Genomic DNA, 23190 nt, shown 5'->3' with positions numbered 1-23190 from the left:
ACCCTCAGAATGTCTCTATAATGGGGATGCCCCAAAGATGCTAGGGACACATCTGTGATCTTAATCAAGCATGAATTAATAAGGAAATGTAAGGAAATCAAAGAGTACAACACTACAAGAAGAGACATTTACATCCTAGAGAAGTCCACTTTGGGTGAACATTCCAACAAACTGATTGTGAGAAAAATTTCATTTAAAGTACCTTGAGTTGAAAATTACTATTGGTCTAAGTGAGTTCTTGAAGAGTAATTGGGACTCACCTAGACTCAAAGAGATCTAGAACTAAGTGTGGAAATGAATATAATGTGCTATCATGGGAGCTTTGGTTTGAATGACAGGCCAAGAACTGTAAAGGCTAGGGGAAAGATTAATAAATGAGCAGTTAGGCACTGAAGTGAGAACTATAAAAACAATGTTTGAAGTTTTATCATGTGATAATTTTTCTTAAGATCAGAGAGGTCCAATGTACTATGCATGATTGAGCTATCCTCCTATTCTATGTCTAAGCTAGACTAGTTCACTAAGTTGATAACTTCCACTTAGTATCATAAAGAATGGTACTATTGACTAATATATAAATAGGAGGGCAACACATGGCTTAGCAGTAACAATTATATATGCCACTTGGGAAAATTCTAGCTAGGTTCCTCTGTATTTTCATTTCCTAGGAATGGTGTTGCAACTGCTGTCATAATAGATGCTATCAGATTTGGGAGTTAGGTTTGGAGAGGATTTACATTGTTGCATTACCACCACATTTTCTACAGGTAATAACTAAGCTTATGATGGAGTTGTATTAGCTAGAAATGAGAGCTGATGTTGTTATGAGATCCTTGGTCTCCCATTTTCTCCTAGAACAAAGGGAGTAGGCTAAGATCAATACAATAATTTAGTTAGATATTGTTCAATACAAGAGATCTTGTAAATTATTCCATGTTAATGTTTTTCAGGTGCTTTGTGTATCATGCTTAGAAACTCATGATACAACTAATATTTAAAGCTTGTCCAAAGGCCAAATAGTTACTATCTATTTCAATTGATTAGAGAAAATGGAGTTCCAAATTTCCTCAGTAATTTGTGTTTTTTTTTTACTGATTTTGCAATTATTGATGCACTTTTTGTTTTGTTGAATTATTATGGTACATATATTTTCATTATTATTTTGTTCATTTGGGCTGACATTTACCATGTCTATTAATTAAATGCAAGGCTTCTCCAAAACTCATAGAAGGTCCTGATTGAAGAAACCTGCAACTACATTTCAAGACAAGATTATCACTCCCTCTTTTCATAGGTGCAAGGGTAGAGGGAGAGCAGAGTGTTGTATTCATGTTGTTTTGTTGGACGCAGACACAAATTGGGTTGTTACATCAGGGCCTAAGGCATTTGCAAAATTAGATATTATAGTCTTGGAAGGAGACTATAACAATGAAGATGAAGATGATTGGACACAAGAGGATTTTGAGAGTCATGAAGTCAAGGAGCGGTATGGGAAGAGGCCTTTACTAAATGGTGATTTGCAAATTAAATTGAAGGAAGGTGTTGGTACTATTGGAGAATTGATCTTTACTGATAATTCAAGTTGAATAAGGCGCAGGAAGTTCAAACTTAGATTAAAAGTTGCATCAGGTTACTATGAAGGCATCCATATTCATGAGGCTAAAACAGAAGCCTTCAATGTTAAAGATCATAGGGGTGAATGTGAGTTATTTGCCTTCAATTTTTTCTTTTTTGCTTAGATTACATAGAGTAAATAAAAAATTCTTTTAATCTCTGATGGTTAATATTGAGGGGTAGCTAGTTAGATAAAAGTTGGTAGGCATTAATTGGAATCTTTTTTTCATTAATTGATTTAAATTTTGGTTTGCTCTTAGTGTATAAGAAACACTATCCCCCAGCATTAAGTGATGATGTATGGAGATTAAATAAAATTGGAAAAGATGGAGCATTTCAAAAGAAACTAAATAAAGCAGGTATTTTCACGGTTGAAGACTTTTTGAGGCTTGTTGTCAAAGATCCTCAAAAGTTACAAAATGTAAGTTCTTGATTTGTCAAGTTAGATGTGAATGTCATTTGAATATTTGCTCTTGCTATAGCTGATATTTTTTGGATTTGATGTAGATATTTGGAAGTAGTATGTCAAACAAGATGTGGGAGAGTACAATAGAGCATGCAAAAACTTGTGTCCTTAGTGGAAAATTGTATGTCTACTACATTGATGAGACACAAAATGTTGGGGTTATCTTCAATAATGTCTATGAACTGAGTGGTCTTATTTCAAATCAACAATATTATCTAGCTGAATCACTCTCTGATTCTAAGAAGGTATCTTTATTTGCACATTGAAGCATGTTTTATGCATGGACATTGAATAGAATGTACTTATGATGATGTCATATGTTGTTGTGGCAGGTTTCTGTTGATGCATTAGTGAAGAAAGCATATGATAACTGGTTGTCTGTTGTAGAATATGATGGGAAGGCATTGCTTAATCTAAAGTCAAACAAGAAAGGTAGTAGTTCTTGCCAAGAATCTTCCTTACCCACCATACAATATGCTAATGCTTATAGCCAACAAGCTTCAAGGAGTTCTGAACCAGTTGGGATGCAACTTTCTCAAGCTTCAGCTAATGCTGGGTTGATTGGAGGTGGTACGTCAACAAAACCGATGACATAGATGAAGCGATATAATTTTTTATACATTGAAATTTAGAATTTACACATACTAGTTCATAAGTTTTCTAAATTTTTTTATCTGCTAAAATGTCTTGAGATTTGGTAGGTGTCTCAACAAATTCTGGTTTCAATGAGAGATCAGTTGCAATATATGGAGGTCAACCTTTACAAATGACAACCACCAACCAACTTTCTTATGGCAACATTTCTTACAATCCACCAAACTAGGTAGCATTACAAAAACCACCACATCAAAATGCCCTTTCATCAATAGATTCCTTGGTGCGTCTTGCACTAAGGCCTCCACAGTTGACAACCTCCTCACCATTCTTCTAGTATTATTGAATTGTACTTTTTAATACCATCTCAATTATGCTAAGCAATCTGCAATCTAGATAGTTGTATGTTTTGTTTACCCACAGTAATAACTTATTTTGAATGTTACAACTTGTTCAGATGGATTGGGAGCAAGTGAATCTACTTCTGATGTTTGCAAAAATGTGAGGAGTGATGATCATGTAGCTAATGGATTTTCTATTTATGAGATGGTAATCTAAAATGGTCTAATTTCATAATTATGTTGATTAATATGTGTCACATACTTATTTTTTGTAAGAGCTTTCCCACAGGTGGCTTATTAAGCACGTACTTTCTTAATTGGTTTCTAGGAGCCATGCACAAACACAAACAAAGAAAACCAATATAAGGTAGAGGCACCTGGAAGAGAACCTGTGTGAAATCCCAGCACGGGGAACATGCCATTTATGGAGTTACCGTCTATCATCAGAAAATTTCTTCCCACGGCTAAAATAAAATTATTGGAACATCAATACAATGTGTACAAGGTAGATCATTGTTTATCAGAGTTTATGTTGTCATTGAGGTAGTGTTATAGTTTCAAGAGAAAATGCGCATAAGACTAGATCTATACACTGCTTATAATTGTTAGGCAGGAAGATTTAGCAAAGATACATTCATAAGGAGGGTGAGGATAGTTGCCACTGATAAGTTGCTGATTGAAGTTATTCGAAACTTAAAAGATCAAGTATTTTAGTTTTAAGCTTAATTTGATATGGGTTTATTGGTTGCATTGAGTTATTCTCCTTGAAATCTTGTGGAAGTTGATTTATCTAACAATTTATTGCTTCTTTCCAACAATACTTCAGAAGTGATGTGCATGAGATTGAAACATGAGAAGGCTTTTCATCATTTGACAAATTTCACTATTTTCCAACATGCTTTGCTTAGGTACTAAAATTGAATGTAGAGTCTGCTCTCAAAGTCCTCAATTTTGCAATATACCATAAAAAACTAATAGATATGGAGAAAGGGAGCAAGGAAGACAACGAGAAATCAATAGGAAACATCATGCTGATGGTGATTCTACCAATGGGAGACATGATGATAATAATGATGATAATGATGATGGTGATCATCCAGATGGGTTAGGAAATAGAGGAAGTTATTATTTTTTGTCACTTTTGCTATCTTTCATTGTAAAATCTGATGAAGCAGAGAAGCAACAGAAGATATGGATATTGACTCAACAACTGTGCCAACTATGATTGACATTTCATCTGAAAGGTCTCTTGTTTTGACCTATTCTACCAACATTTTTCATTTATTTTTTCGATGTCTACAATTGCAAACTAAGATTGTTGGACTGCATAAAAAATCATGTTGATTTAATCTGCTCTTAGACAAAACTTGATAATTCCTATTCCTAAAATAGTTTTCCTTTCATATAAGGATTTTCAGTTTTGTACACCTGAAAGTAAAATAGAACTATTATGCATTATGGATTTTCTTGTATTTTTGAATCTGATATTGTTGTTGCTTCTTATTGGGACAATATGCATTTCCTGCAATATTGGCCTACCATTAGACGACATTTCATGGAAGCAGTCAATTAAACAGTTCAAACACCTTACCTATGATTCCACATTTTGCATGTATGTCTACCAAGGTAGTTGCAATTTAAACAAATATATTCTCTCAATATATCTATTTTGTGCATATCCAGCAACCATGGCTTTTGATGACCACATTACGTTCAGGCATCCTGTCAAACAATTCACATGACTTATCTATGCTTCCATTTTGCAAGCATGTCTCCCAAGGAAAATGCTACTACTTCATCTACACTGTCTAAAAAAATCCTTTATGCTTTGATGGATGCCTATAGCTTATCCCAAATCTCTCATTCAGTAGTTATGAGATGATCAATCAAGAGGAAATAATTGAGAGCTTAGAGTGACACAATTTTTAGATGATCATATGAAATGAAATGGGTGTGCGATTAGAAAGAAACTAGAAAGACATTGTGTATAGTTGTAGGCATGAAATGGATGGTTTTGGAGCACTCAGCATTCAGTACATATCATCATTCGAGATCAAATGGGTGTGTAGGATTATAGACATAGTGAATAATAAAGGAGGGAATTGAACCCACCCTAAGGCTCACACTTGTTGAGGTCCACTTCAGCAATGGCCCTTCCTATGAAATTGTTGTCTAAAACCTTTCTAATGAGATAATGTGTTATGAGCTCTTCATCAATGGGATGGAATGTGAATCTAGGAGGTAGTTGTGCATTACCCATATCATGACTGTAACTAAAGTTAAGAGCCTCTATTATTGAATTCTCTTCCCTATCTCTTTTGCTTATGGGTGATAGGGAAGAGAATTCAATAATAGAGGCTCTTAACTTTAGTTACAGTCATGATATGGGTGATGCACAACTACCTCCTAATTCACATTCCATCCCACTGATGAAGAGCTCATAACACATTATCTCATTAGAAAGCTTTTAGATAGCAATTTCAAAGGAAGGGCCATTGTTGAAGTGGACCTCAACAAGTGTGAGCCTCAAAAAAAATTTGACCAATGCTTGCAGTTTTCTACCAAGCATCAGTCAAAATTTTGACTAATGCTTGCAGTTTTCTACCAAGGATTGGTCAAAATTTTGACCAATGCTTGGCAGTTTTCCACCAAGCATTGTTTAAAATTTTGACCAATGTTGTGCAGTTTCCTACCAGCATTGGTCAAAATTTTGACCAATGCTTGGCAGATATCGTGCCAACAACTTTAAATGTTTTTTACCAACATATTGGTCAAAATTTTGACACGAAATTTTTTGACCAATTGGTTGGAAGAATTTGGTCAAAAACTAGGTCAAAATTTTGACCAATAATGGTCAAAAAATGACCTCAAATGTACTAGTGTCAAGTATATCCAAATTCTACAAATGGCCACAAGTACATTATTGTTGCCACTAAGTACTTCATACAGTGGGTCGAGGCTATCCCATTAACCTACACCACCTAAAAATATATTTCAAAGTTCATCTTGAACTACATTATCTGTCATTTCGGTATACCTTAGGACATCATGACTGATAATGGAACACCTTTCAAAAATTAGGAAGTTGCCACATTGTGTAGGAAATTTAGAATCACCCAACTTTTTTCCACCAAATACTACCCCCAAAGCAATGGCCGAGCTAAAGCTACTAATAAAACCATTTTGAAAATCCCAAAGAAAACTATTGATGCAACTAGCCATGACTAGCACCTCCAAATTGCTCCCACCCTTTGGGCCTATCGCACCTCCATCTGTACCCCCACAAAATCCACTCCATTTCCCCTTGTTTATGGTTCTGAAGTTGTCTTACCCATCAAAATTGAGCTCCCTTCCCTCAGAATCTCTCTCAAGAATTTGATGTCTGAAGAAGAATACCAAGTTGCTCACTTGCAAGAGCTGCAACTCCTCGATGAGAGACACCTCAATATCCTAAACCACCTCCACATGTATCAAAATTGCCTTTAGCTTCAGTTTCATAAAAAAGTCAAGCCACATGAATTTGAGGTGGGTGACTTAGTTTTACAACATAACATGAGGAATCTCCAGAACTGTGAAAAGCAAGGAAATTTTGAAGCTAATTGGCTTGGTCTATTTATCATTAGAGCCAAATATGGTTTTGGGGCATATTAGATTGCCATTGTAGAGGGAGATCTACTCCCTGAGCTTGTCAATATACAACATCTCAATCGGTTGTATGCTTGAGTCTTGTGGTTCCTGTATAGTGTTGTTATAGTCCCCCAAAAATACAAAAAAAAAATCAGAAAAATCCAAAAAAAAAATCATAAAATATTCTTGAAAAAAAATATTAAAAAGAAGAAAAAGCTCCAGAAAAAAGCATTTTGGTCCATTATCTATAAGGCTCACTTCACCCAATTCCACCATTTCATCTTCCTATTTGTGCAAAGTCCTATCTAGATTACACTTTTCATGCATCCAATAAAAAAGACCTCTTGTCTGCGAGGCTTCATTTCACTCCCATTTTTTCAAAGACCTCTAGTCCATGAGGAATTTTCCCATCAAGTGCTTGTTCAAATCCCATTACACTAAGTTTTTCCCACAATAGTGACCATAACAGGACTTAAACAAAATCACCTTTGAGACTTAATGATCTGGAAAACTTATTCTTTTCATAGCCCTTACCAACAAACAATTTGCAATAACTAACCTCAAATGAAACACAATTTCATAGGATGGATCCTTCCTATACATGGCAGTATGATATTCACCTCTAGACCTTAAGATTCTTGGTAGGAACTATGGACTGAATGACTACTTGGTCATGAGGTCTCTTTTTGGTTGATTTCATTTTGTGTGTTAGTGTAAGCCTTTTATGATGTGCCTTGATCTTACATATTTTGGTTGTACCTAAATCTCTCTCATTGACTACATGTGTTATTTGTGGTATGATCTATTTTTGAGGCTTTACTACATATGTGTCAGTTTCAGGTTATGTTTATGCATTGCACAATGGGAGCAATGGGTTAGTACACTTGCCACCAAAGATCCCTTAAAAGACTTTGGGTGTACCTAGACCTCTCTAAGGCATATACAATGTTTGTTCCATTGTGACTATGCAAGCTACACCTATTGTTCTAAAGTATCTAGTCCACACAAAGGAGCCTTCACATTTATGCTTCTATAGCATATAATGCATAAACTCTTTTGCAAAATCAAACTAAGGTGTGCTCTTTCATGTAAAAACAATTGAATCTCTTGGTATTATGTAGTTAGGGTTCATGTAGTATAGGGTTTCATTGAGCCCTGCTTGAGAGAAAGGTTCTATTTATTTCCCCCCTCCTGTGCTACACTACTTGGCTCTTACAAGTGAGGAGTTTCGACATATGTCCATTCATTAGGTTCATTCATGTTACATTTTCATTTTAGGTTCAAGATCATTTCACTTTGAATTTATTAGTTACTAACATTTTAGGATACATTAATTGTCATCTTTTATTAGGCATTTTATTCATTATTAGATTATATCATTAGTTCATTACATGCATCCATTCTAAACATCACCATATCTAGTGACATATACATCATAAAAATAAAAAAACATCTCACAATACATATAGTGCATCCATACATGTAAAATAACACAATGCATACATCTCATAGTCACCAAAAAACTTGCATCATACACATGTTAGGCATCATATATAACTCATAGGCAACATCACATCACACACATCCTGTATCAAAAATGTTAGTATCCACATCATAGATATCATATGCATAAATCATAAGCATACATGTACACATAGGCCCATAAAATCATGTCATATATATATATATATATATATATATATATGTATATATATATATATATATATATATATATATGTATATATATATATATATATATATATATATATATATATATATATATATATATATATATATATACATATATATATATATATATATATATATATATATATATATATATATATAAACAAATAAATGTATGTATAGTCCATATACAGAAATCATGTAGTATCATCATTTACATATGCATCATCAAAAACTAGTTGCATCTGCATCTCTATCAAAACTGCTCATTGTACAAAATCTAGAAGATGGCTATGAGGACCTAGCCCCCCCTATACCCCCGCCTCATGGAGGTTGGCACTGTCCCATAGATTGCTCTAACCTATTCCTGCCTCCTGTGTGGTCCATGAGCTCAAGGCTACTTGAAAATCTAGCTATCACTGGTAGGCAAGCATGACATCATGATATAACAACCTGTAATAGGCCTCCTCTCGTACTGCCTGTGTCTCTGCTCGGTGAGCTGCCATCACCTCCTGCATAACTACCATGGCTACCCCAAGCTGTACTACATGCCTGGCTATTTCCCACTACCTGTGATACTCATCTAGCTAGGCTTTGTGGGTGTCTTGCTCTACTCATAGTGTAATCACCTCTCGCTGAAGGGCCTCTATCTCTGTGAGCTCCTCGGTGTCCTCCTCCATCCTAAAATTAGCAAAATCATCGGCATCAATTAGTGCCTATAGGGCTGCCAAACCCTCCTATGCACTGTCTTCTCTAACCCTCTACACCTATACCTCTGCCTATAGGGCTGCCAGGGCCTGTTGTGCACTGTCCGCCCATGCTCGCTCTGCTTGTATCTCACCCTAGAGTTAGGCAACCTCTGTATGAAGACTATCACACTCTACCTTGATCATATCAGCATCCTCTGGTGGTCCCTATACCTGTGGCCCTAGTGGCACATGTATCTGTGGCCCCTGTACTAGTGCTCTCCTCCCATGGGCTCTATGCCCCCACAGCCCCTCCTACGCCCCCTATACTGGCAATGGCATCATCACTGCTTATCCACCATCCCTTGTGCCATCACCCTCTCTATGTGCCTGCTCTGCTGGTAGTGGTACTCTGGGCACTCTCAAAAGGACTGGCTGGCATGCTATCCACCACTGGGCATAAGTTGGTGTCATCCCTGCATCACCTGTATCTTGACCATGAACCCAGGGCACTAGCTGCATAGATCACCAGGAAATCCTCACCAATCACAAGTTGGTCCCATGACTCGATAACTTGTCATACTCTCATGATACCACAGTGTATAAAAACTTGTCAAGAACTACATCCTATACCCCATCAAACTGTCTCCACACCCTAGAGGGCATATATCACATAATCACATGCATGGACCTCTCGATGAGACAATAGTTTATCTACAAATATGGGAGATACCTCTGACTACGTCATCCTCTCCTCTGGCTACCAACACACTACCCCATCACTCTACACCATCATATGGCATCCAGTCAAACATAATGATCTCATCTAGGCACCTGCACCAAAATCTCACAAACTCTGTGAAGGTATACTAGATGGGTGGCCTATATCTACAAGAAAATGGCTCCCTAGGCTATCTGGTCTCTTGTATGGTGATTGGTCATGTGACACCGATGTGCTCCCATGACCATACCATCAGCAGTGTCAACCCCAGCCCCATAGTCCTATGTGCTTTGTATGCACACATATGTAGATCATGATATAACTCTGCCAAAATGGTCTGGCCCTAGTAGTACATCGCACCATCCTCCTATAGTAGGGTGCTAAGCACTCATGTCCATCCAATGGGAAAATCATGCCCAACATGGTCTGGCACCATCCTCCAGATGAGCGATACAAGATATACGGCTAATCAAGACAATCGCTGCTCTAGTGCCTACCTCTAGGTGAGCCATGATCTCTGAATAGGAAGTCTTTATCATCACCTCCTAAAGCACTCCTGTAGAAAGGGATCTATACTCTCTAGCACATACTTAGGATACATCCCCGAAATGGGCACTCGCAGTATATGCCACACATCAAGCAGCGTAACCATCACCTCTCTAGTAGGCAGATGGAAGCTAGGTGTCAAAGTATGCCATCACTCTATCAATGCTAATAGCTATGTTGAATGAGCTTGCAAATTAGGCCACTTGTGCACATGCTATAACCTACATAGCTACACATGTCCTCACTCTGCATCTGTTAGTCTCTCCTCGAGCACCATGGTTAGAGGATAGTGCTCCCTCAACCAGAATACCACCATCTCCTCCTGTAGCATAGACATGCAGATGGTTAGTTCCTTTATCTTATGACCACCCCTTGTGTGGGCATCCTCTCTTACTCTTTGCTAATTTGGTCTCAATCGATGAAGACGTGAATTGGTGTAGATGCTAATGTGTGTAGATGTTGATCGGTGTAGATGTCGATCAGAGTAGCCAACAATCTGTGAAGACACCTTTTTGACATCTCTAGTGCCTGCGCAGATGTCAGTTTCCCATTGATGACTACTACTTTATCATCTGCAGAGATGATGACTTGTAGATTGTTATCTCTACCCAAGTTTCCCCCTTTTTTGTCATTTGCACAGACAACAAGATGTATCATGTCATCTCTGTAGACCCCCCATTTCCCCCTTTTTTTCATCTACATAGACGACACGATCTCTGTCTTGTCTTCTACACAAATGACAAGGCAAAGACTATCATCTCTACCTCGATCATGTTTTCGGCCTATTTAAGATGCAATAAATTTTATCTAACCTATGAATTTGAAAATTTGATAAAGCAGGTTAGTCAACTCACTTTTGGGCCCATCTTTGCCAGTCTCTAGTACTCCCGGTGCACTTGCCAAGTTGTAATCTCTCGATGGGGTCCATCCTTCGCTCTAGTTCTCTGCTCTCTAGGTGTGCAAATGACCCTTCTTTGAGACCCTTAGAGGCTTGTATAGGCCCTCCAAGACCCCTTTTTGAGCCCATGTCCTTTCTAAGCCACGTCAATCCTCTATTTTTTCCCGCAAGTCATGAAAAGTCTTCATTTATCCCATTTTCTTCTCATTTCCTTTCTTCCAAAGATCTTTTCGCGAAAATTGCCCAAATTTATTTTTTTGTGCAATTTTCACAAGGGGGAACCCTCCTCCTCTATCATCACTTCGACACCACCCTTAGGACTCCTATCCTTTCTGGGGCAACCTATATTTTCTTTTCTTTGATATAATGTCATCCCGACATCACATCAAACAGGGGCAAAATGTATACACTTAAAATCATCCTAAACACTATTAATTTATTTAATATTTTCTTTGACATTATAGTTAATTATTTATTAATTAATTATATTTTTCATATTCTTGTACTTATTTGATTAAATTTATTTAATTAAATAGGTTCACTTTCCTAAGGTATTTGAATTTAATTTAAATACTTCAATCCCTAATGTGTTAAATTTATGATCCTCCATAAATCCCCTTGTTAAATAAATCTTATTTATTTAATTACTCCATTCTATTAATTTCTCTAAAACTATGATTAAATTAAATCCTATTTAATTTAATGTTAAACCTAACCTAAAACCTAGGCTACAACCATCACTTTCATCCTTCTAAGCCTACCCGCTACTTAATCCCACTTAATTACCCTAAACATCTTGCTAAACCCTTTTTATTCCTATGTGTGTGCTCACACATGTGTGAAGAACCCTCACACTTCTCACACCTCCCATGCCTTCTACACCTCTTACACCTTTGTCCCCCACTCTTTCCTTCAAGTTTGCTCACACATGTGTGAGAAAACTTTGAATGTTGACCACTTGCATGGCTTGCCTACATGTCTCCCTTGTGGCACCTATGTGGAGGCCACATAGATGCCACCTAACCAAGGCCTCTCTCAAGCCTATAAATAGAGCCCTTGTCTCAAGCATTATCCATCTCCCTCATATGCATTGTTATCATGCTAGTTTTTCATTTGAGCTTTTTAGTGATTTTATTTAGAGTTGCATTGTTACTAACCATTTGGTAGTTGATAGATTTCATCTCATTTGGCATTGTTAGATTAGTTTTTTTCTTGCATCCACCTCCATATCCTTTGAATGTTCTCAAACATGGTTGCTTCCATAGCCATTGTTTGAAGTATTCTCCACTCGTTTTGCATAGTTTCATCATCACATTTGCATTTCATATCAAAGAGATTCACATAGATGTGTTTGGGAGAGCACATCAACATCCCTCTAATCTAAAATAAACCAATAGGGCCTCTTATGGGTGCCTTTGTTGAGTTTTTTGAGGTTGCATGAGGACTTACTTCTTGGTTGCATTGAGTTGCAAAACTCAAGCATAGTGTTAGTTGTGTCTTGTCTTATTTTGCAACTTTTGATATACATGTTCAACTAATGTGTGCTTGTTTGCTCTTGTTTCCAATAGGTTAGGTTTTTTTGCATACAGTTATTGAAGGTGTCAAGGGAGAAGAAGTTGAGGAAGTACCTACACCTACTGACCAAAAGAAGAGGAAGGCCAAAGCACAACCAGTGACGAGGGCTAAGAAAATTGTCAAACCAAGCCAAGTCAAGCCTATAACACCTACTACAATAGCTAGTGCACGTGTGAATGCTCAAAAGGGAAAGGAGAAAGTCAAACCAACTAGAGCAAGAAGGTGGTGTGCAGAAAAAGCCAAGGAGGAAATACATTGCACAACAAAAATCTGACAAGGAGAAAACAGAATCAAATGATAATACCCAATTCAAAGTGGTGAGTCACAATCCTCTATAAGACTTATAAAATCCTTGTGAGAATGTTAAGACTAATGCAGATTTGTTAGGATTTTCACATGTTGATTTTGATAATCTTTGAAAAGTAGAAAAGAATCAAGTAGAGGAAGATATTTATGCCATGATGGCAAATTTTAAGAAAGCCCCACTAGAAATTGCTAACTCTATGCCAAAAAATTTATATACGAGAGTTGAGTAGAAGTGGCACGATTGTTTGAACTTGGAGAGACAAATAAGGGAGACTTCACTTGCCAAAGTGATGCCTGAACTTAGTAAGGCACAAATTTCTAAGGTTATGAATAAATATGCAGTTAGGTTTGTACCTAAATACAAAGCCTTTAGCATACTGCAAAATAACATTGAAGATGTTGTAAAGAAGTCCACACATATGTGGAAGATAACTTATGGGCTTGCTACAGTGAAGGAAGGTGAACAAGAGCCTCTTGAGGTGAAAGATGATGAGGAAGATGATAAAAATGATAATACTATTGAGGGAGGGATAGAAATGCAAGTAGATGACAAGGCAATAATTGAGGTAGAGTAGCAAGAAGAACAGAGTGTACCAAATACACAATTGCCTAATGTTAGTCCTCAACATGTAACAAGTGAGAATACTGAAAAAGTAATAGTGAAGGATGTTTTTGATCTTATAGCTTAGAAAATCAATCCCCTTACAGAGGAAGATCTCAAGAATATACTAGATTAGTCTACACTATACGCAAAACTATGTGATAATCCTATTTTTGTGAGTGTAGATGAACTACAAAAAATAGTGATTGATACTCCAAGGGTAGAGGTGAATACACAAGAACCACCTACTATCATTTGTCAAATCACTCTTGTACAACCCTTGGATAAAGTACCTGGAGCTAAATCAGAAAAGGTTCATACAATTAAAAAAGTTGATAAGTTGAGAAGGATATAGTGGAAACCCAAGCCACTATAGAAACACTGAGTGGAATAGGTTAGATAATCTTATCCACACCTCTTGTACAAGTACAAGGTGTAAGTCAAGGCATTATGGAACACAAGGATAAGCTTGAAGAGACGAAGTTGACATCAAAGGTGAAGGAGCAAGTTGCAATTCAAGCCCTAGTAAGTTTACTAGAATCTGGCATACCTTCAAGTCATACTCTTCAAAAGCCAAGCATAGATGCAACACCATTGCAGATCTCAGCACTGAGTCCAAGCTCATCAAAGGCAGAAGAAGTGATACAATATGGAGATGTGAGCCTTGATGAAGAGATTGTGTTACCAAAATATGATTATGACACAATGACCATAGAGCATATGGGTATATTGTAGCAAGCCCTAGCAAGAAAGAAGCATCAAGAATTGCTTAGAAGGGAGCATAGGTAGAAGCAAGCATTGTTGGACATTAAAGACATCTTTTTAGATGCATTCATTTGCCAACTATAGATGATCCACTGATTGAACAATTGACAAACATAGTGGAGAAGGTTAATGATGCAAACCTAGACACAAATGCAAAATTATTAGAATGGTTAGAAAAGAAATTTTAGCATAAATTAAATGAGAAAATATTAGGTGAACTAGCACTCACACAAATTGCATTGGCAACTAATGTTGAGGATGTGAAGAAGGTACTTGAGAACATTTTCTCACTGTACACTAAAATGTGCAATGCAACACTGTTCACCCAAGAAACTAGAAGTCACATTTTGAGTTTGGAAAGTCAAACCAATGCATCAGGTGTAAAACTACCAATGACACTAGCTCAAAGTGAGAAGCACTTCAAAACTTTGCTACAAACCTAGACTCGGTTAACTGCATTGTCAACAGATGAAGCCAATATAAGGGCAAAATTGATTAGCATCCAAACAACACTCACCCCACACATGGAAATTTTGCACAAGGAGTTAGGCTACATTGAAACTCTTATAAAGAAAGACCCAAATCTTTCAACATTAGATAGCCTAGTCCACCTTGTTAGAGCTAGCCATCCAAATCAAGTCTTTGGATGTAGCATGTGAAAATTGGGATGCAGCTCTTAAGATAATACTAGATGTCCATAAATCTTTTTTTTACAAACACACTATTAGTGTATAGCCCACTGACATAAGTGTCAAAAATGGGGAGATATAGCAAGAGTGTAAAAGGGGGAGATATAGAATTTGAGAGAAGATAGAGAAGTATGGGGGAGAGTAAGAAAAGGGATAGAGAAAAGATAGAACAAGATAAGGGGGAGCAAGCAGAGAAACAACATGAAGTCAAAGAATATCAGTTGAGACACATTTACTTAGTAGGAGTACAACATTTTGCAAATAGAAAAAACCTATCAACTCAGGGGAGTTATCAAATTTTTAGGTATCTAAGTTGTTACAAATTTTTGAAATTTTAAAGTTTTGTACATAAGTCGTATAAGAGATATAAGAGATATGTTATGCTCGTAAGATTAAGAATATTAATGTATAACCAAGTGTTTTTTACACTCATGTTAAAGGAGAAGATTGTTGATCTCATATTGGTTTTGACTAATGACTATCTACACACTTATGTCATTTACTTAGTTCATGTTGAACAAGTAATACATGTCGAGCAGAACATGTATAGAATAGAGCATGTCGAGTCCACAATGAGTGTTGAGCCACTCATGTGCTAAGTCACTCAAGTGCTGAGCAAATAGTGTATGCCGAGTGATTTAGGAATCGAGCAAGTAATGCATGTCGCATGATACAAATGTTGAGTCATAGTATAGAAGTTAGTATATGTCGAGCATCAGAGACTTCAGATGCTGAGTGAAACAGTTTTATCATAGTTGTTTGTAAAAGCACAAAGTACTATGTAAACCATTTTTTAGCCGACTTAAAGATGAATTATCATATTTTGGAGATAAGGACAAATCTTAAGTTGGATTCCCAAAGCAATTATATGTAGCCAATCAAAAAAAGGGAAGGATTAAGCAGCAAAATGGATGAAGCATAGTCATTGATTCATATCTAACCCTAAGTCACCTATGTCTTCTTAAGGAGGACAAACCCTAAACTATCTAGAGTGCATGGAAGGTGAATGAAGGAGAGTGTAGAGAAGTTTGCATGCACAAATAGAGTATTCATGGTGACTAAGGAGTTATGATCTAAGATTGCATTGCAGAATTAGTTAAAGGAAAACAAAGGAAGAGAAGAGCATACAACAGAGAGACATCTAATCAAGAAGGATCAAGAAATACATCAATTTAGAGGCGATCTATCATCAAGCAATCAAGTGCTAACTATAGGATCATTGTTGAATCATTCTAGCAAGTGAATTAGTTAAATCTCTTAATAGAGTAGTCCTAACATGTTGTGTTGAAATCTTCTAACAAGGTGTTTACTTAACTATGAATTAAAGTCCTTTAGCAAGGCACACTTCTAAAAAGGTTTTGAAATCATTTACTAGGGTGAGACCTAATAGTCTTTTTAAGCTTTTAACAAGGCATACCTTTCACAGGGTAGATCATGTCTCATGATCAAAACATTGTAACCTTTATTGGATGCACTTTATTACTGTAATAGTGAAGATTTGTAGGTGTCGTCCCCACCCCAGTTTTACCTTCTCATTGGAGGGTTTCTAGGTAATCATATCTAGTGTCATACATGTGTGAATGTTTACTTTCTTACATGAATTAAAAGTATATACTTTGCATGTTATTTTAGTTTACTTATTGAATACATGAGATGGATGTGTGGTGAAAGTTTTATGGGCCAAAGCTTAAACTACTGATCCCCCCCCAACTCTTAGAATTTTACCTTTCCTACTATAATTCCAAAAATGTTCTATAAGTCTAGTGGTTGTATCAGGCATTAACAGGTCAATCTTTTGGTGCAATGACAACCCTACCTTATAATAAGTGGTATCAAAGCTTGGTCACAGGTTTGAATCTCCTCGGGTAACACTAAGGGGGGATTGTTGGACTAATCACCAATATTCCCCTTTGAGATTCATGACATGGCTTAACTACCTCCTATGTTATATAAGTCTAATAGTTGTATCGAGCATTAACAAGTCGATCTTTTGGTGCAACGATAACCCTAGCTTGTAACATCTCTCCTCTTCTTTTCTGGTTGTGACCATGTGAAAAAGGTTATTCCTAATAACTTCATGACTTTACAACCCATTTCTCTAATTGTCATGTTTGCCTCATGATGGTGTGACCCCTTTATTTCAAACCCATCGCTGCTTCATAGCTTGAAAGTCCTTTATCTCACTAATCGTTATGACCTTGCGAAGCTGCCATACCTGATTGTTTGATGCCATCACACCTTTGCAAACCTAACTCTAGTTTTAGCCTTTGACCTTGTGAATAAGTGAAACAAATGAGATCACCACTTCAATTCCCTAACCATGGTTCACTCTTAAACTTCTATGATGATGCAAAGGTACTTAATTTGATTGTGGTTCTTTATTGTCGCACCATCGCAACTTAAAATAATGAAGCCTTTCGATGGAGTGCATTGATTCAATTGATTTTCTCTCATTCAATGAAGTCCTTCAAAAACCCATTTTCCTTGGTTGTGCACCTGGCCTAGCATGACACACGTCATAATATCATTTTCTCACTTTGGCTAAAGGTCATGCATCTTGGAAAAGCAAGAATATGACATCCATTGATCTATTGAGATCTAACGATGAAGAAGATGTGTTGATTCTTCCTCACTTGAAAACCATAAAAGGGACCCACAAGATAGGTGTTATCTTATCGCATGCTTGCAACCTTTGTCTAGAGTCTAGCACTTAACCCCGCAAACATGCACTCATAAACAAATCGCAGCTACGTAGCTCTAATTCTAAGTTAAGCTTAACTCCCTATGATGAAGTGACTAAACCCTTTTTTGCATAATCACAACTAACCTTATTAGCCTGGAATTAACTATTGCGTACAAGCAACAAAGTCAATTCAAACTTCATTGCTAACTATGATCATGCAAAAATGTAACACTTAATTGCTTCACGGCCAATCGTAACCTCGTAACTTAAGTCTTTAGTCTTCAATGTTCCCTTGTGTTGTTGTGATTAATTACTAAGCTGACTATGTTCTCCATCATCATGGATTGAATGTTTAACTCAACCATCAGCCTCACAATCATGTGAAAGTAAGCTTTTCGCACCCTCGCGACTCAAACCTAAAGTTTATGCTAACCACTTGTGAGCATGTGCCTCCACTATTTTTTCCTTTCGCACCATAAGCTGCACAGTCTCCCTTAATAGTTGTGAAGCCATGCACACTACTTGAAGTCTACTTTCACACTCTTGCATCTCCTACAACAGTTAGTGATAGAAAGGGAGTGACACTGCAAATGAAACATTTTTGCAACATTGCAACTTAAACATTTCAAGAAGGATGACATTATAATATGAAAAGTGGCCAAAAGACCTAGGGATATAAACATATAAACAATATTTTCATCCATCCCTATAATATTTTCAACATATGAATTACACCCATGCACGTTAACATGGCTATCACCTTTGACTTAGTGGGACTAGTAAACAAGTTTTACCAATCTGCACAAGGAGGTGAAAATCGGTAACAGAAAGAATGAATCATCAACATATACATTTGTATCCTTGGAAAGTTCATTAACTATTTATCAATTGATATCAACTTTTTATGCAATGAAAGTTATTGATTTGACCATTCCATTGTATTCATTTTAGCTTGTATATTGATGCATGAACATCAAAAAGAATATCTTAGAGACTTGACACATCCATCATTAGGTAAGGTATCCACTTTTCTCTTTGAATGGAATTTCTCCTCTTCTATTTTGTGCTTTTCATTTTCACAATCAGCTTTAGTTTTCCCTTGTAAGAGTTAAACACACCTTTGAATAATTCACTTGCAATGAAAGAGACAAACCAATCATTTTTTTGAACAACTACTAGCACTAATAATAGGGGTTAAGATATAAAATAACTCTCATTTATACACAATACCATAATTGTCTTCATAGTTGCAATGATTTCTTTGTGATGTCTTCTATTGGTGGCAACCAAGAAATTATGAAACATGTGTAGATCAGATCATGTAATCCCAAAACTATTAGATCGTGTGAATACACAATATTGTTGATATCATCAAGATCTTGAAAATTATCCACAATTAGATAAAATACCACCTTTAATGTATCCTTATCATAAGGAACTTAAGTGCTAGCATCCTAATTGCATTGAAAGTGTTTATGAGTTTTTTATTCATGTAGTTAGAAGGTTGATTTGATATTATGTTGATGTGAATGATTACATTATATGAGTTTAATGTTCAAATGGGAGTTTATGTGAAGATATCCCACACCCCACCCCCATGCCACAGTATCTCACTTTCCCTATTAGATTTCCAACATTGTTGTTAAAGAGTGATGGCTTTGCCACAAAACACATAATTCAAACTAGGATTAAAACATAAAATAAAATATATATTGACAACCATGAATGAAGGCATGATTTAATTAAATAAAACTCGGAGTCTCATGAACATTTTCTTTCATAGTCTTGTTTGGAAATCAAAATGAACATCAGAGACAACATATTAGAGAATTGACACATCCATCATTAGGTAAGGTATCCACTTTGTTATTTGAATGGAATTTCTCCTCTTCTATTTTGTGCTCTTCATTTTCACAATCAACTTCAATTTCCCCTTACAAGAGCTAAACACACCTTTGAATAATTCACTTGCAATGGAAGAGACAAACCACTCATTTTTTTGAACAACCAATAGCACTGATAATAGGGGTTAAGATATAAAATAGCTCTCATTTATACACAAGACCATAATGGTCTTCATAGCTGCAATGATTTCTTTGTGATATCTTCTATTGGTGGCAACCAAGAAATGATGAAACATGTGTAGATCAGATCATGTAATCCTAAAACTATCAAATCATGTGAATGCATAATATTGTTTATGTCATCAAGATCTTGAAAATTATCCACAATTAGATAAAATGTCATCTTTAATGTATCCTTGTCATAAGGAACTTAAGTGCTAGCATCCTCATAATCTCAGTTAAGCAAGAAGTAATTATTAGCCTAATCTGATTATTTAAATGCCTCACCATTCTGTGGTTTGTTAAGGAAGTCACAACAAGGACAAGAGCTAGTTGTAAAAGAATTAAAGGTGACTTTTCTACTATGCTCAAGCATCCATCTAATTCACTCAAAGTGTTGAAAATCCCATCTTTTCGCTAATGAGCATTGATCTTTCTACTTGCCTATAATAGAACTTTCACCAACCATTGAAATATGTTTCCAATAGGCTAGCGTAAACTTTATCTTTAAGAAGTATTGTATAATTAGCACACTAATGGCTGACCCCACTTGCTATTAATTTTTGCAATCTCTTTCACAATCGTCACTCAATACTTGAGCTTATAATTTTCTAATTTGTGAATGGTTTAATTGATCTCAATGTTTATAGATTTAACAGGGCTCAAACATGTATTTATAGGAGAAGAAATAAAACTACAAGAATGTGAAAATTTGAGATAAAGAGTAGTAACATTACAAACTTAGTGCAAAGATTAAGAAGAGACACAAAAGGAAAATACTATTAGTAAACACCTATGATTCCTAAAAAGGAAAATACTTTTCCACAATCTATCTTCTTCTAACATTACACAACCATGGACTCTTAGGATTTAACTAAGGTTTGATTCTTAGTCTCCAATTCCTACCAATGGAAAAATCCTTCACTCAATAACTATGACATAATTACCCATGACTATAACTTTCCTTTCATTAAGTCTTTCATAGTTTCATATGTTTTTGTGACTATTATAGTTACCCTTTCTTCATTGGATCACATGCCCAAACATTTCATGCTCCTCCTACAATGACTTCAGATAGGTATTATATATTATCATCTATCATCCCCACCCATGATGGGACTTATTCAATGTTGCAAAAGAGAGGGACTACATTCCTAATGTCACTAGATAATCTAGTTGAGGGTTTTAGAAGTTATCAACCAAATCAAAGGATTTGTGAATAAGAGAAGCCAAATAGTATGATCCAATCACCATAATGTTCCTAATTCAATACTAAATCTACTTCAAACAAGGATCCTATGAAACATATATATTTGAATGTTGCAAATATACAAATAAGTTAATTGTCACTGAGTATAAACCACTAAAATGTGTTAAGAACTTTTGTCATTCACTTAATTTCAATCAGAACTCTCAATACATGTCACCCTCTCTTTTCTTAAGATTCTATGTCCTTTATAAACTTCCTAATATGTTCTATACTCAATAAACTACCCATAACCAGCCTTAGGTCTGCTTGCTAATATGTATTTGTCATATTTTATATTTTATATTTCTGTTGCCAAGTTGATAATAAGTTGTCAACTTTGGAAACATTACAACATTTATCATTTATATTTATTAAAAAATTATTTAAAATCCTTATGATGACCTTGCGACACTATATAATCTCAAAACCCTTATTCACTTACTATTACCCTCTTATGTCATGTTTTGCACATAAGGAAAATTACTACAACTTTGCATTATTAATGCATATTATTACATCTAGGGGTACTATTGACCTATTTTACAATTTTTAAGTATTTTAAGGTCATTTCTAGCTCTGTCCTGATAATCTATTCATGGTGCTTCATCCATTGTTCCTATTTTACCATGGTCTCTTTATCATGTCCTCATGCTCCTGCACTGGAGATCTAAGTAGTCAAGGGAAGGTAAGAAAATTGAAAGATTTGATCAACTTTGATACTTTGATGCCAAATAGACTATACATCCTTATAAACACATCATATTTTATCCAAACAACCTATTTTCACTTTTCAAATTCCTATTTTAACCTATTTGACTCATGATCTCACCATGAACTTGATTAGAGAAGTTAGTATGAAGAATTTTCTTTCAAACAAATGTAGTTTCAAGAGATGACATGCTCTCTATGAAGAGATCCAATCATTTATGTTAGAATTCACCTACAACTATCTCAAATATAAGCAAATGTAATGTAAGCATTGATGGTTAATGTGATTCTCGATTCTGTCCACATGAATGGCTAATACTTTTAGAATTTGATGCATGTCTTTGTTGTTTGGATTTTATGCTCTGTTATTTTTAAACTCATGGTGTGCCTTACTAGATCACTTAGTCACATTCATTCTAACCTGTAGATTTTTTTTCTAGAATACTCCATGTTTAGTGGCACTCTTATAGTTGATCAAGTACATGTTTTAATATTTGTGTTTTCTAGCTTAAGATGACATGAAATCTTGTTTTTATGATTTCTATACCCATATGAAACTAAAAATTGATAATCATGAGCTATAAAAACATACCATCCTCTGATGTTCAAGCCTCTATTTTATTATTTGACAATGAATTATTGACCTTTTTAGAAGTTGGTACAATTGGCCAAGGTATTTTGTGATTCATAAAGGACTTGTATTAGGAGATGTTGTACTCTTCTTTAGGTGTGATCTCAACCTATGCAATCATTTTCAGTTAAGTGTTATCCAAATGCATTTATTTCCACCACTTAGAAGACATGTTTTTGATTTTCAGTTAGTGTTATCAAGTAATTCTACATATTTGCTACCCAACACACTTGTTGCCTTCACTGAGACCTTGCCTACAAGGTTATCTTCATGTGAATTAGGTGATTCTAGTTTCTTTCTACTCATGACATGCCCATTTCACTTCATCCAAATGCATTTATTTCCACCACTTAGAAGACATGTTTTTGATTTTCAGTTAGTGTTATCAAGTAATTCTACATATTTGCTACCCAACACACTTGTTGCCTTCACTGAGACCTTGCCTACAAGGTTATCTTCATGTGAATTAGGTGATTCTAGTTTCTTTCTACTCATGACATGCCCATTTCACTTCATATGATCATTTGAAAATTGTGTCAATTTAAGCTCTCGATGCATCAATCCATTCATTCATTTAGAATTCAAGAGTGAATATATATTTTGTATCTTAATGTGCCATTGTGATCTATGTCTCTGCAGTGATCATTTTTAGTGGAGAAGAGTCTCACTGCCTATCACACATGTTGCCTTCATTGAGACCTTTTGAAAAATTTAACATATTATATGTCCTAATTTCTGACC

The 23190-nt window shown here is 35.8% G+C and overlaps 1 pseudogene; it reads left to right on the top strand.

Moving 5' to 3' along the window:
- The window catches only part of LOC149540667 (calmodulin-binding protein 60 D-like), a 95957-nt pseudogene extending 92946 nt beyond the window's left edge, over nt 1-3011 (top strand).
- The last annotated feature ends 20179 nt before the right edge of the window (nt 3012-23190 follow it).

The sequence above is a fragment of the Cupressus sempervirens genome, chromosome 9 (assembly GCF_028749045.1).
Source record: "Cupressus sempervirens isolate cs-2001-9-10 chromosome 9, ASM2874904v1, whole genome shotgun sequence".
Taxonomy (NCBI): domain Eukaryota; kingdom Viridiplantae; phylum Streptophyta; class Pinopsida; order Cupressales; family Cupressaceae; genus Cupressus; species Cupressus sempervirens.
The sequence above is the reverse complement of the archived record's forward strand: the minus strand, read 5'-3'. Positions and strand labels throughout refer to the sequence as shown.